This window comes from Lampetra fluviatilis, chromosome 53, assembly GCF_964198595.1.
Source record: "Lampetra fluviatilis chromosome 53, kcLamFluv1.1, whole genome shotgun sequence".
Lineage (NCBI taxonomy): Eukaryota > Metazoa > Chordata > Hyperoartia > Petromyzontiformes > Petromyzontidae > Lampetra > Lampetra fluviatilis.
In genome coordinates, this window is record NC_136327.1 from 5,653,944 (window position 1) to 5,668,770 (window position 14,827).

Sequence of the window (14,827 nt, forward strand, 5' to 3'; positions counted from 1 at the left end):
CAAGATTGCTCTTCCTCAACGGTAGCGATGGAGAGAGTTCATGACAATCATCTGGGCATAAAACCAACTCGTGGCCTAACCCAGAAACAAATATGGGTCCTAGTTCTGGCTGACGGAGACCTCCATATTGGGTGGCACAGTTTGTTCAAGCGCTGCTCTCCTCCGATGCTGGTGACGCGCGAGTCAGATTCCCGTGTTCTCGTACTACCTGCCCTACAGCGGGCAGGAAAGTATCAGAACTTGTGCCGGGGCACGAGGTGTCCAACTCATCCTGAAATGGTGTGCGAATTTAGCTTTTGGGGGGGACAAGGGCGACCGGCCGGATAGGGTCCTGGCCATGCCAACCATCCCGTGTGTGCCATCCAGCCCATAACAGGTGCTTGCCCCGAGGGTCTCTTTGACTTTTGCGTGCGTGGGCGCGCGCGTGTGCCCCATAAATCAAGTAGCTGGACATAGCATTACATGATGTTATTAAAAAAAAAAGCAAATGGCACGTGGTTAAAAATAGGAACGTGTGTTGGCAATATTTTTGATAGCCGAGGTGAAGGATTATCCTGTTTTCAAGCGTGTTGCATCTAGTTGGCTGGTGTTAAGGGCTGGCTCAAAAGCCTGTAATCTATTAAATACATCACCATTCATTCATACATTCAGCCACACCCGAATTCATCCACACACTGTGACTCACACGTTTGCCGATTAATATCGCCGCAGCGGTTTAAACAGTTTCACTTAAAAGGTGACCGGGCGGGCCAGACGGTCAGAGACGCCGAGAGCCTGGGTTAGAATCCTGGGTTAGAATCCTGGGTTAGAATCCCGGTTTCAGCCGCTGCCTGTGATCCAACCGCGTCGTCAAGCGTCATTATGCGATGGTGACAACCCTGGTCACCAATTATTGTAAAAAAAAACGCATTAAGTTTTCGTTCCGCACTCAATTTATCCAAAATTTCAGCTCTGAAAGTAAAAAAAAAAATATTCCGTCACTCGTGTATAGGGCTGAACGATTTGGGGAAAATATCCAATTGCGATTTTTCTGACAGATATTGCGTTAGCGATTACATTTTTTTAAGTTCAGCTTCAGTTCAATATTCACTGTGTAATAGATGTAAAACATGTGATGGAGCATTATCACATGATACCATCAAAATATGAACTGCTCTATATACTCTAATGCAAGGATGAGAATTTAAAAGATATTAATTGCTTCCAATATGTATTTATTAAAATATTATAATTGAAATAGAACAATGAAACATGGAACAATTGTGAAGTTAAATGAATAAAGTTATAATAATTATAAAAAATAAAACAATTCCAAGAAGAAAGTAATAGGACTTTTCAAATCGCAAAAAATCGCAGCTTTTGCGATTTGCTAATTGCATTGTTTCAAATTACGATTTCGATTTTAAATCAATTCATCGTTCAGCCCTAGTCGTGCAGTCTACCCGCCATCATTCCTTCTATGCGGTGGATCCTGCCCTGGGCCGTATTACCCAAAAGGCCACAGTAGACACCGTGCCTAGGGCCTACGAAAAGTAAAAGGCCTAGGGAAAAAACATTTTTACCATGTTGTTTTTGTTTGTATGATAAGAAAAATGTAACCAAGATATCTTCTTGAATACATATATTTATAAAGCAAGGCTAGGCACAGTGTTTTATACAAAGAGGCAGAGTCATTCTAGATTTGAAGTTTTCGTGACTGCAGGGATCCATACTCTTTGGTTCTTTCGGTAAAGTCACGTACAGTAGGTATAAAGTAAAACAAATTAAATCGTGAGTCATGTCAATGTCAGTAGTTTTTTTTCACAAGGTGAGAGAGAAATTAACACCGGAGATTAACTTTTCGAAAAGAAAAAAAATCATTGATAAATTAGCAATAACATCTTCAAATGGTCATTTTCGCGCAATCTCATTCTCGATAGAGAGTGGCACAAGGGAAGACGATCGTTGTTGTCCTGCGCTTGATCGGAGACAGCGGCGGTAGTAACAAGGGCAGCAGTACAAACTGTAGAAATGTATGAACAAAACAGAAGTGCCTAGGGCCTACAAGAAACTTCATCTGGCCCTGGTCTTGCCCAAAGTCTATTGGTAAGTCTGGCCAATATTTTGTGCAATTTGGATAAGTTCCCTCCAACGTGTGTTTCTCTCCCTGTCTCCCAGAGCAATCCCACGCGTGCTTCCGTCTTGTCGTGCAACAGACATTGCCCTCGTAACGCAGAGCGAGGGTACGCAAAAGCGGATAGAACGCTCGCTCGAGATGCCCTCGAAAGTAGTTGTGCAGTATCCACTGCCGCGGGCCGTTTGGCAACGCGAAGCGTCGCGTCGCAGAGGGGCGACAGGGAGTAGACGTAGGGGCGGACGTCACAGACGGGATGAACCCGAAAGGGAAAAATTGCAGCAAGGGACGAAAACCCACTCGAACACTCTTACGCAAAATGTAAAAGAAAAAAAAGTAAGATATTTTTGGCAAGCAACCCATTACAATTATTACATTCTCTGTGTCCAGAGGCTAAGTAAAGCAGGTGTTTGTAAAAAAGGGAACGTTGTGAGCCGAGTCAACAATTTGTTGCCATGTGAGTGTTTGTGCGTGGGTGATGGCCGATGATGCTGTTGTCGTCGTGGTTCGCAGCAGTGCCTCCGCGTGGTCAGGGAAAACATAAACCACAACTTCTGGGTGTGGAGGTTTTGGTGGTGGAGTTGGGATATTTAGGAACACGGGCAGATGCGTGTACAAAGACAAAGATCACCCCGGCATAGCCTCAACAGACTGTTGGGGCAAGTGCTGTTCACAAGTAGCACCTATGAAGGTCGGCACGGCATACGAGGGGGTGGGTGGCCAGCACCACGCCCAACCGCCTTTGTCTCATTTGAGGCTGAGTCGACCTAGGGGAGGCCCAGGACCGAGTCACAGTCGTCGCTTGTGTTGGCCGTGAGCGGGAATCGAACTCGGGTTGCCGGGTTCGTAACGCAGCGCGCTAACCACTGCGCCACCGCTCCCCGTACAGACAAACATCCCCCCCTTACCTATAACGCCTCTTAGCCTTTGCAGACTGTGCCGTTGGGGCACGTGATGATAGCGAGCAAGTGTTAAGTAGCAATACAAAAGACCACCGCAGATAGGTCCTAATAAACGCAAGATAATCAGAAAAGTTACAAACGTTCCTTTGCTTGTTTGCTAAAGAGGACTATGCCAAGCACCTTTGTTTCTCTAGTAGAGATGTTTATACACTGCACCAAGTACTTTACTGACCCAAGACCTTAGCGATGCCCAGGACCGGTTCAGATAATCGTAGCCGGTGTTGGTGGCCGTGAGCGGGAATCGAACTCGCGTCGGCGGGTTCATAGCGTGCTGCGCTAACCACCGCTCCACCGCTCGCAACACGTGCACAAGCAAGCCACACACGCACGCACTTACGCACACACGCACGCACTTACGCACGCACGCACGCAACCACAAATTTCCACGAGGCTCCTCGAAAATGAAATGCCAAGCCCCGCGTGAACAAAAAAAAAAGTCCCTAACTAAAAACACCTGCTCCCCCACATTGCCGATCGGGTCGAGTTTATACATTAGAAATTATAATACCCCTAACCCCTGCCGCATACCATTAACAACATTTAATCTGGTACAGTTGGGATACACTACTCCACGTCTATGTGACAATGCAACGATTCATCATGTAATATCGAGTAAAAAAATGAATTAACCTTGTCATTGTAAGCGCGCATGGGACTGTACTGAAGGGAATGACTTCTCGGCTGATCCACGCACACTTTATGCAAATTAAAGTGCGCAAAAAAGCGTTGAGATATCAATCGCGTGCTTGGTATTGAACCGGAGTGATGAGGTCAGCTCTCGCGGTCCCGGGATTCAGATTCCGGGACCGTCTAGCAGTGGATTGATCGTGGCTGATGATGATGCGAACGTCACGTGATCGTCTCTTATGAATGTTCAGATCTCGTCGCAGATAAGAGGAGTGGCCCAAAACGTGGCAGTGAATGCAATCCTGTTTATCCGCATTTATCCACGGATAACCAAGCAATTATACCCGGAGTTGTTTTTTTGGTGGGTATGCGCAAATCGCCCCGACCCACCTCCCTCGCCCAAATATAGGCGCCGACAAGAGGCGTTTCGCGTGAATTTGAATTCACGAAGAACCCTCCGTCCCATCGCGGAGAGGCGGCGAGGTGGGATATTTGTCGTGGCGCGTTACCGAAAGGGATGGGTTGAAGAGACGCGGGGAGCGTTCATCCAGGCGTGGATAGATCATGGCTTGCAACACTGATGTTGATGAAAGCGTTTGAACGCAACTGCACCTCAACCACCACCACCACCAACCAACAACCACCACCACCAACCAACAACCACACTGCCGATCACAATGCTTCTCTTCCTGCTTCTCCCAGTCGCGCTGCTCCCCGTTGCAATTCCCTCCCATCGTAGTCCGTCGCTTTTCCCCAAGCTCTTAAAATAAAATCCTCGTTCAATTCAAGAAAAGCTTTCAATTTTTTTTTTTGCACACCATTGGTTGTGCTTTTCTCGCATCTTTTTTTTTCTTTCCTCCCGGCCGCTTGACATTTTGGACCTTTTCGGTGGCCCGTGCTCGGCAACTGGGTTAAAACAAAAACAACGTCTCGGTGTGCCGCGATAATCGAGGGCCATCGCCCCAGAGCGTTCGCCTTTATTCGCGTCGTATTTTTTTTCATCTCCAAGGAACTGTTTTGGCCGTCGGTGGCAACAGGCGGAGGCTGGCGAAATATTTTCAGCCCTGGGTTAATGTCAGCGTCGCGGACTCCGCCACCGCCACGGGCCTAGGCTTGCCACCGCCGCGGCACGAAATAACCGGAACACCGTCGTGGCAGGGTGAATAAGAATAAGAAAATCTCGCAACACCTGAAGACGGGAAGACCCGTGCGTAATCGCGTCGCCTTTCGTGGTGAATTATTCGGCAGGGACGCATCATTGCGCAATCGAGAGTTTCACCGGACGGGGAAGGCTTGCAGAGCTTTGCCGCGACAGCTGCCCATCCCTCCTCAACCAGAGGACTATACTGGGAAAACGAGGGACAGGTGGGGGCAACACTACCGCCTTAGCCACCACCACCAACCACACCACCATCACCAAGGGAGCCGAGTGTCTCTGATCGTCCCGTCCATTCCTGTGTGGGCGGACGAGCGGACAGGCGGGCGAGCAATCAAACGCGTTTTTCTGGTCCGCGCCAAAGGCGTCAACAGCAGCCGGGCTCGACTCGTTCTCGCTGCACCTCCCCACCCAACATCACCCCCACCGGGTGTGGGGGGGGGGGCAAGGCCGGGGAGAGAGGGGGGGGGGCATCGGTCGCCCACATCCAAACCCCCCCTCCGCCCCCCAACGCCAGGTGCACCGATGGACGAGGATAACGAACAGCGAGGGAGCATGGGAGGCATGTGAGCGCCTTCCTGCTTGGCAGCCGAGCTCCGAGTTGGATGGCGCTGCGTCCGTGAATTTTGGCGTAGCGTTGAGAAACGGAGGCGGCGGCGGTGGCGTTCAGGGTCGTGAACCTCTCCCCCTCGGTTTTGTGTGGATCGTGTCGGGCCACGTGTGTGTTGCTGCTGTTGTTGTTGTTGTCGTCGTTGTTGTTGTGGGTGTACACCCTGACACGTGGCTGCTGGGGTCGCCACCTGCCCTGCGTTTTTCCCGGCGTCGTAACTCATGAGTTGAGGGCAGTCACTGCGGTCGTGGGGAAATGTGTAAGTTTTTCCGCAACATTCAAGGGTTCAGGTTTTTACGTCAGTTTGCGCAATAATCCACCACTTGAGACAACGCATTGGCGAGCAGCCCCCCCCTCCCCCCCCACCAACCTCACCTTTATTTTGGAGCTCAAGAGTTGGCCAACCCTGGTTGGGTCAGTCTTTGCTATTCTTACCCCGCGCTTGCAACATTTAATCTTTTTTAATGTCTTTCCCCACGCATGTTTTTTTTCGCCCAACTTTCACCGATTCTAATCCGATGGTGGTATTGGCGGCGGCGGTGGCGTCGTCGCCAGGTGACTTAAGGATAATTTCGTAAACCCCTTTCGGTGAGGGGGATCAGTCTGCTTTGGCGCAACGGGATTCATTCCCCGTCTTTCTACCCCCTGCTTTTTACAACCGGTTCAGTTGATGTTTGACGGTGTGTACGTGCGTCACGAACGTGATGTAACGGGCCCGTGCATTGCCTCAATGAAAAAAATATATTAACAAAAATATAATCATTTCGGAAATCTCGCAAAGCTGCGGGCCCCGGTGTTGTCAGAGTTTGAGATATTTCATGGGACCTCTCCCCAAAAAAAAAAAATTCCTACAAGCCGGCCCCTTTATGCTTTACGAAGTATAGGGTGCACTTTCCCACACACTCTTAACACGAGATGGAAAGTTAAACTGACGTTTTTTATTTATTTACTCCGAGAGAAGGACTTTTGCCAATTTAAGTGCAAAAACCAACTTAGTGACGGCGGGATGGGTTTGTGTTGGCAGTCTTTTGGTGAGCAGGCTAAGGCCATCAACTCGCTGGGATTGAAAACGATTGTGCAAAATTAGAAATGCAAATAACGAAAAAAACATAAACATTGCTGGATGAAATGCAGTCGTGGGACTTATTAAATTAAGTCTCAGGCCCACCTGATTGAAAACTCATATCTTTAGAACTTCTCTTTGTGTGTTTGTTGTCATTCCCCCCCCCCCCCGCAGCTCCGATTAACACGGTTCGCTACGTACTGTGCGAAAGAAGTTCAACATACATACAACATAATACTGTACATACAAATACAAAGATCCCCCATATAGCCTTTAACAGACTGTTAAGGCAAGTGCTGTTCGCGAGCACCTATGAAGGCCGGCACAGCACACGAGGGAGTGGATTGCCAACACCACGGCTGGCTGCCATTGTCTCCCTCGAAGTGATATTCACGCATTTGAGGCTGAGCCGACCTAGGGGAGGCCCAGGACCGGTTTAGACAATCGTCACTGATGTTGGCCGTGAGCGCGAATCGTTCTCGGGTGCCCGGGTTCGTAGCGCAGCGTAGCGCTTAACCGCTACACTGCCGCTACTGTACGCACAACGTACGTGCGCACACACACACACACGTGTGAAGTCGTGGGCCATGTTCAGCCCCGTGGGGCCTCACGAAATGAAGCCTCGGCAGTGCCCCACATCTGGCTCGCGTGCCGTAGGATCCCCGACCCCTCACCCCGTGGGCTCGTCGGGCCGAGGGCGGTTGTCTGTTTTAGGGCCGCCCTCGCGTGCCTCCGCTGCGAGGACCGGGCGCTGATTTTGGTCGCCGTAGACTCACGGCGCCGCTAATGAAGAGCTCCTGCCGCCTGTGACCCCGCCGAAAAAAACACAGCTGCGCCGTTACATTTTTGTTATCATTATATATTTTTTTGTTTCATGCATCAAAACCATCGGTCGGTGGGTCTGCAGTCGGTTAGCGATAAAACAATAAACAAAGCACCGGCTTTTCTTTTTGATTCTCACATTGTGGTTCAGTGGCCACGTGGTGAATCCGTGTCCGCTTTTCTGTGCGAAATCCGGTACGCGTTTTTTTTTTTTATTGCTTTTCTTACCAACCCAAGCGTGTGGGTTAATGGAGTGCCACACTCTTTCTTCACTTCACCGGGGGTGGTTGTTTGACCATACTTCGCCACGCTGAGCAGTGGGGGTAGCTGAAGGCGTGCGGTACCCATGGACGGTTCAGATTTATCTCCTTTAGGCCTGTCAGGGATATCAAACCAAAGTCGCTGGATCCATAGTGCAGTGGTGTGCGAACCGCTGGGGCAGAAACCTGGCATTAGGACTGTGGTTTTCTGCGGAGCCTGAACTTCGAAAGCCGACGATGGGAGGAGACTCAAAATCGGCAGAAATGTGGCTCTACCGGACTGCTAATGTTGATAATTCCGCATACGGCAAAAAGTACACAAATGAGCTTCGTTTGGCAGCTATGTATGTGTGTATGTTGAGCTTCTTTCGCACCGTACATAGCCAACCAAGCTAATACGAGGTGCAGGGGAAGGACACCAAACTAAACACAAAAATCTGTTTTAAAGAAATGAGTGTCGATTTAAAAGTGCACAGCTCCACATCGGAAGGAAGAGCATTCCAGACGGCCGCAGAAGCGCATCCGACAGCGCGCGATGCGGCCACCGTCTTTGTTCGACGGCTAAACCAAAAGCCGCTGCCGCTGCTGCTACGAGGATGACCGAAGTCCAGATGAGTTTTCCTTGGACACGGGGAAACTTCGCTGGTGGGTGGGTGGAGGGGGGGTGATGATGATGGTGATGGTCGTCCACCGGCTCAGCGCAGAGGAGGACCGACTTGTGCCTGGGGGGAAGTAGCTTCTGGCTGAGCGAGGACGACGAGAGAGCCGCGCGCGGCGGTGGGAGTCGTCGTCGGCCTGTGCCCTCCGGCGTGAGAACCGGCGTCGCCACCAGCGGCTCGCGCGTATGGAGGTGGCGCGTGGGCGTGGGAAGGGGGACACGCGGCGTCGCCCGCCACGTTCCTCCGCAGGAATATATGCGCGTTTTCAAAAAATGATTTAAACCTTTTTCAGCCGCGTCACGATTTTTGGCTCGCAAGCAGGGTTGGTGGTGGTGGTGGTGGGGGGGGGGAGAATTATGTTTCGTTATTTCTTTTAAACGACGCGTTTATATATTTATTTGCTGACTCGTTTACTTAAGATATTATTATGATTATTTTCTTCTCCTGCAGTGGAGCACTGCCTTGATGTGGCAAAGATACTTGGCGAGTCTTGTAAGCCACGCAGACCCAAATAGCTCAACGACACCGTAGCGGCTTGTGGCTTGCAGGTCACAACAACTCACTCACTAATTCACTCACCCACTCACTCACACACTCACTAATTCACTCACCCACTCACTCACTAATTCACTCACCCACTCACTCACACACTCACTAATTCACTCACCCACTCACTCACGAATTCACTCACCCACTCACTCACGAATTCAGTGACCCACTCACTAATTCACTCACCCATTCACTCACTAATTCACTCACCCACTCACTCACTAATGCCCTCACCCACTCACTCACATACTAACTAATTCACTCATCCACTCATTCACTAATTCACTCACCCACTCACTCACACACTCACTAATTCACTCACTACACTGCAGGTCACAACAACTCACTCACCCACTCACTCACTAATTAACTCACCCACTCACTCACACTCACTAATTCACTCACCCACTCACTCACCACACTGCAGGTCACAACAACTCACTCACCCACTCACTCACTTACACACCCATTCATTCACTCACCACACCGCAGGTCACAACTCACTTACCCATTCACTCACTCACTTACACACCCATTCACTCACTCACCACACAGCAAGTCACAACTCACTTACTCACCCATTCACTCACTCACACGCTCACTGATTCACTCACTCACTTACACACCCATTCACTCACTCACACGCTCACCCATTCACTCACTCACTTACACACCCATTCACTCACTCACACGCTCACTGATTCACTCACTCACTTACACACCCATTCACTCACTCACACGCTCACCCATTCACTCACTCACTTACACACCCATTCACTCACTCACACGCTCACTGATTCACTCACTCACTTACACACCCATTCACTCACTCACACGCTCACTGATTTACTCACTCACACGCTCACTGATTCACTCACTCACTTACACACCCATTCACTCACTCACTTACTCACCCATTCACTCACTCACTCACTCACATTCACTCACTCACACGCTCACTGATTCACTCAATCTGCAGGTCACCTCACTTCTCCTTTTGCTTCTTTCCCCATGCTGCTCCACTTTGAAATTCCCTCCTCCCATCGTCACCATCGTCTCTTTTCCCAAGCTCTCATAACCTTTCTCAGATATCCGAGGGGACGTATTGACTCTTACATTTAATCGCAAATGTTAAAAGCTCTGTTTATTGCTGACCGTTAGACGTTTTGGTCCGCAGGCCCTGTGCTTCGTGACCAGTGAAGGTAATCAGGGGTGGAATCGGCTGGTGTGTTGGTGCTAGGTAGACTATTGTGGGGAGTGATAGGGTAGCGGTTAGCGTAGCGGTTAGCGGTAGTGTAGTGATACTGCAGTGGTAGTTCAGTGGTAGTGCAGTGATAGCGTAGCAGTTAGCGGTAGTGCAGTGGTAGTGCTGCGGTAGTGCAGTGGTAGTTCAGTGGTAGTGCAGTGGTAGTGCAGTGGTAGTGCAGTGATAGCGTAGCAGTTAGCGGTAGTGCAGTGGTAGTGCAGTGGTAGTGCTGCGGTAGTGTAGTGGTAGTGCTGCGGTAGTGCAGTGGTTAAGACGCTGCTCTACGAACTCGGCAGAGACCCGAGTTCGATTCCCCCTCATGGCCAACAACACCAGTGACCATTATCTGAACCGGTCCTGGGCCTCCCATATGTCGACTCAGCCTTAAACAAGTACCTGGTGCGGTGTGTAAACATCGTCACCGGGGAGACAACGATGGCCGGGGCGTGGTGCTGGCGACCCACCCCTCGTGTGCTGTGCCGGCCTTCATAGGTGCTACTCGCTAACAGCACTTGCCCCAACAGTCTGTTCAGGCTATAGGGGGGGGGGGTCTTTGTCTTTGTTATTGCAAGAAGAGTGGGCAGAGAGAAGACTGATCTTGGCCAATGACGATTGCCAAGTTATTTAGTAAATTTCTCGCCAGGTTTCTTGACATTGCGGTGACGATAAACGACATTTAAACATGTCACCCAAATAAAATAATAAAAAACTACAGTTTAGGTAAAAGAGAAAAACATAAAATGACCTTTAGAGAGAATCTTATTTTAGATATTGATTTCATTTATTTAAAGATCTTGGCTGGAGCGGAACTAGGGCTCCGGGTCATGTGCTTGCAAACTGATCCAGTACAGACTTTGCAAATTCCTTGACAAATGTCTGGCCCATGCAGGCGAATGCAGAGGGAGTTCATATGCAAGGGCCCGTAGTCAATACATGTACACAGACAAAGGTGTCCCCCGCATGGCCTCGCACGGACTGTTGGGGCAAGTGCTATTCGCGAGTAGCACCTATGAAGGCCGGCGCGGTATGGCCTGCACTATACCCGGCCGCCATTGTCCTTCCAACGTTGATATTGAAACACTGTATTCTTGGTTCTTTGGGGTAAGTCACGTAGATAGAAAATAAAATAAAAGATAATAAAATGAAGTGAATGAAAACAATGTAAAATTTAAATGATAAATTGAAAATGATAAAAGCAAAAAACCTGCGACGTTTCGATCGCAACACAAGCGGTCCTCTTTTCTCTCTGCCTGATGAAGACCGCTTGTGTTGCGATGGAAACGTCGTGGGTTTTTTGCTTTTATTATTTTCAATGTATTCTTTAAATTGTATTTAATTTAATTATCTTTTACTTTATTTTCTATCTACGTGACTTTACCGAAAGAACGAAGAATATGAATTCCTGCAGTCACGAAAGCTTTAAGTAAAAATGTAAACACTGCACCAGGTATTCCTGTGAAGGTAGAATCGACCTGGGGGAGGCCCAGGACTGGTTAAAGTAATCGCCTTTGTCTCCCCAATACTGATACTTACACACTGCACCATGTATTCACGCTAAGCTTAAGTCGACCTAGGGGAGGCCCAGGACCGGTTCAAATATTCACCACTGTTATTGGCCGTGAGTGGGAATTGAATCCGGGTCGACGGGTTCACGCGCATACGCACACGCCCACGCCCACACACACACTCAAGCATGCCAACATGCGTATACATGTCAACACACGTACACACACGAAGCCTCCTTTTAGCCTGGCTGGGCTGGTGGGGCAAGTGCTGTTCGCGAGCACCTGTTAAAGCCAGCATGCAGAGAGGGCATGTGGAAGGTATAGGACCACACACACACACACGCAATCAATCAGTGGCTGCCATTCCCTCCCCAGTGGTAATGGTGCCACGTAGTTTTGGTGCCGAGTCAACCTAGGGAAGTTCCATACAAGGTGAAAAAAAAAACAAATTTCCACTTGTGTTCGTGAACATCGCAGCCAGCGGTCGAACCCTGTTTGCCCGCGAATGAATTTAATTAAATACGATGACGGAGAGGATGCAAAGAGCGGTCAGCGCGCTGCGTTATGAACCTGGTAACCCCGAGTTCAATGCCCAGCCGCGGTTAGCAGAAACAGGCGTGTGACATCTGCATTTGTCCGGAACCAACGACCCCTCCCCCCCTCCCTTCGGTATGGCAAAGTACGGTCAAACAACCCCCACGGCCGACAAGGCATGCAGAGCAGAGGTCGCAATCGGGTACCCGATACCCATACCCTACCCAATACCCAGCTACCCGTACCCAGCGGGTACGGGTAGCTGGGTATTGGGTAGGGTACGGGTATCGGGTACCCATTTGCGACCCTGGTGCGGCCGGGTACGGGTACAGGTAGGCCGTGAGTCACTGGTGAGTAACCGTTTGTCACTCATTTCGGGTAGGGTACGGATACGAGTAGGGAACGAGTACCCGTACCCGGCTGGGTACGGATACCCATTTGCGACCCTGGTGCGGCCGGGTACGGGTACGGGTAAGGAATCAAAACCCGTTTGCGACCTCTAATGCAGAGGCCTTCGTCCCGAAATGGCTTTACAGAGGGGTTGCAAATCGTAATAATTACGACATTTGGTCGTATGCTGAGAGCACGTATTGCAACTCAGAGCACTGATACGGAGGGATATGAAAGTTTACTGAGGTTCTCGTTAAGAGATAAAAATGTGTTTTTTTACTTTAATCTGCTCGTCTCATTACAACCGTGCTGCCTTAAATTGAAAACAGGAAGTACAAAAGGTCATATCACAAGAATTGTCTTAAAACCCTTAACAGAGCTGTTTCTATAGCATCGAACCACGCATGAGTGTGTCTCTGTGTGTCTACACGCATGTGTGTGTCTGTGTGTCTGTGTGTGTGTCTATCCGTGTGTGTGTGCGTGTGTGGGGAGCGGTAGTGTAGCGGTTAGTGCGCTACGCTACGAACCCGGTGACCCAAGTTCGATTCCCGCTCACGGCCAACCACGGTGACAATTAATTGAACCGGTCCTGGGCCTCCCCTAGGTCGACTCAGCCTCAAGTGAGTACCCGTGTAAAACATCAGCACTGGGGAGACAAAGGCGGGCGGGCGTGGTGTTGGCCACCTCGTGTGCCATCCCGGACTTAACTGGTGCTCGCTAACAGCACTTGCCTGAACAGTTCTTGTTAAAGGCTACACAGGGGACCTTTGTCTTTGTGTAGGCTTGTACACCCGGATCCTACTGTCCACCACGAACCCTCCCCACACGCACGCACATGGGTACAAAGACAAAGATGCCTGTATAGCCTTCACAAACTGTTGCGGCAAGTGCTGTCAGCGAGAAGCACCTATGAAGGCCGGCACAGCACCCGAGAGGGTGGGTGGCCAGCACCATGCCCGGCCGCCTTTGTCTCCCCGGTGACGATGTTTACACACCGCACCAGGTACTCATTTGAGGCTGAGTCGACATATGGGAGGCCCAGGACCGGTTCAGACAATCGTCACTGATGTTGGTGTCCGTGAGCGGGAATCGAACTCGGGTCGCCGGGTTCATCGGGCAGCGCGCTAACAGCTAAAGCACTGCTCACACACAGGCACAGAGGTGGACACACAGGCACACACACACACGTGTCGCGGCGCGTGAACGCACGTGCAGTCTTGCACGATTGCCGCGTATCCGCCCGGCGCCAGATTAAGGGCATGAGCGTGACCACCCACGCACACGCACGCACGGCGCGCACGCACCCATACACACACACACACCATACACACACACACACACACGCACCCATTCAAACACACACACACGCACCCATTCAAACACACACGCACGCACCCATTCAAACACACACGCACACGCACCCATACAAACACACACACACACGCGCACGCACCCATTCAATCACACACACACGCGCGCGCGCACCCATTCAAACACACACACACACGAGTACATGTGTGCATGAAGACAAACACACGTGGACACGCTCACACACAAAGATGAAGACAAAGATACCCCACACGAGGGGGGTGTGGGTGGCCAACACCACGTCCGCCCGCCTTTGTCTCCCCAGTGGTGATGTTTACAAACTGAATCAGGTACTCATTTGAGGCTGAGTCGACCTAGGAGCGGCCCAGGGCCGGTTCAAATAATCATATACTGGGGTTAGACGTGAGCGGGGAATCGAACTTGGGTCGCCAGGTTCGTGGCTAAGCGTGCTAACCGCTACACTACCGCTCCCCACATATATAGACACACAGACACGCACACACGTCCATAAAAAGACAAAGCTCCCCTGTGTAGCCTCCACAGACTTTTGGAGCAAGTGTGGTTAGGGAACACCTAATAAGGTCACGCACAAAAAAGAAAGCCCCAACCGAAAGCCGTTCAGCCCATGAGGTCAAGTGCTGTACACACAGACGCACACGCGATCCACACTCCCACGCATGTGCACATATTCACACACACACACAAAAGACAAATGTTCCCCGTATAGCCTACACAGAGAAGATGCTGTCCACGAGTACCTAGAAAGGCCAGTAGAGCACACAAAGAGTAGTGTGACCAGTACCACGTCTAGCCACCTTTGTCTCTCCCAGAGGTACTGTTTATACCCTGTACCAGGTATTAATTTGAGGCTGAATCGACCCAGGGGAAGCTTTGGTATTCGCCGCTGGTGTTGACTCTGAGCGATATTCGAACTCGGGGACGCCGGGTTCACAGCGGAGTGCTAGCGACACACGCACAAGCGCTGCACACGCACACACAAGT

General features: G+C 50.3%; 1 protein-coding gene across 2 annotated transcripts in view; it reads right to left on the reverse strand.

The window, feature by feature from the left end:
• The window catches only part of LOC144949318 (myocyte-specific enhancer factor 2C-like), a 102,566-nt gene that overhangs the window by 45,814 nt on the left and 41,925 nt on the right, over positions 1-14,827 (reverse strand). The window lies entirely within an intron of this gene.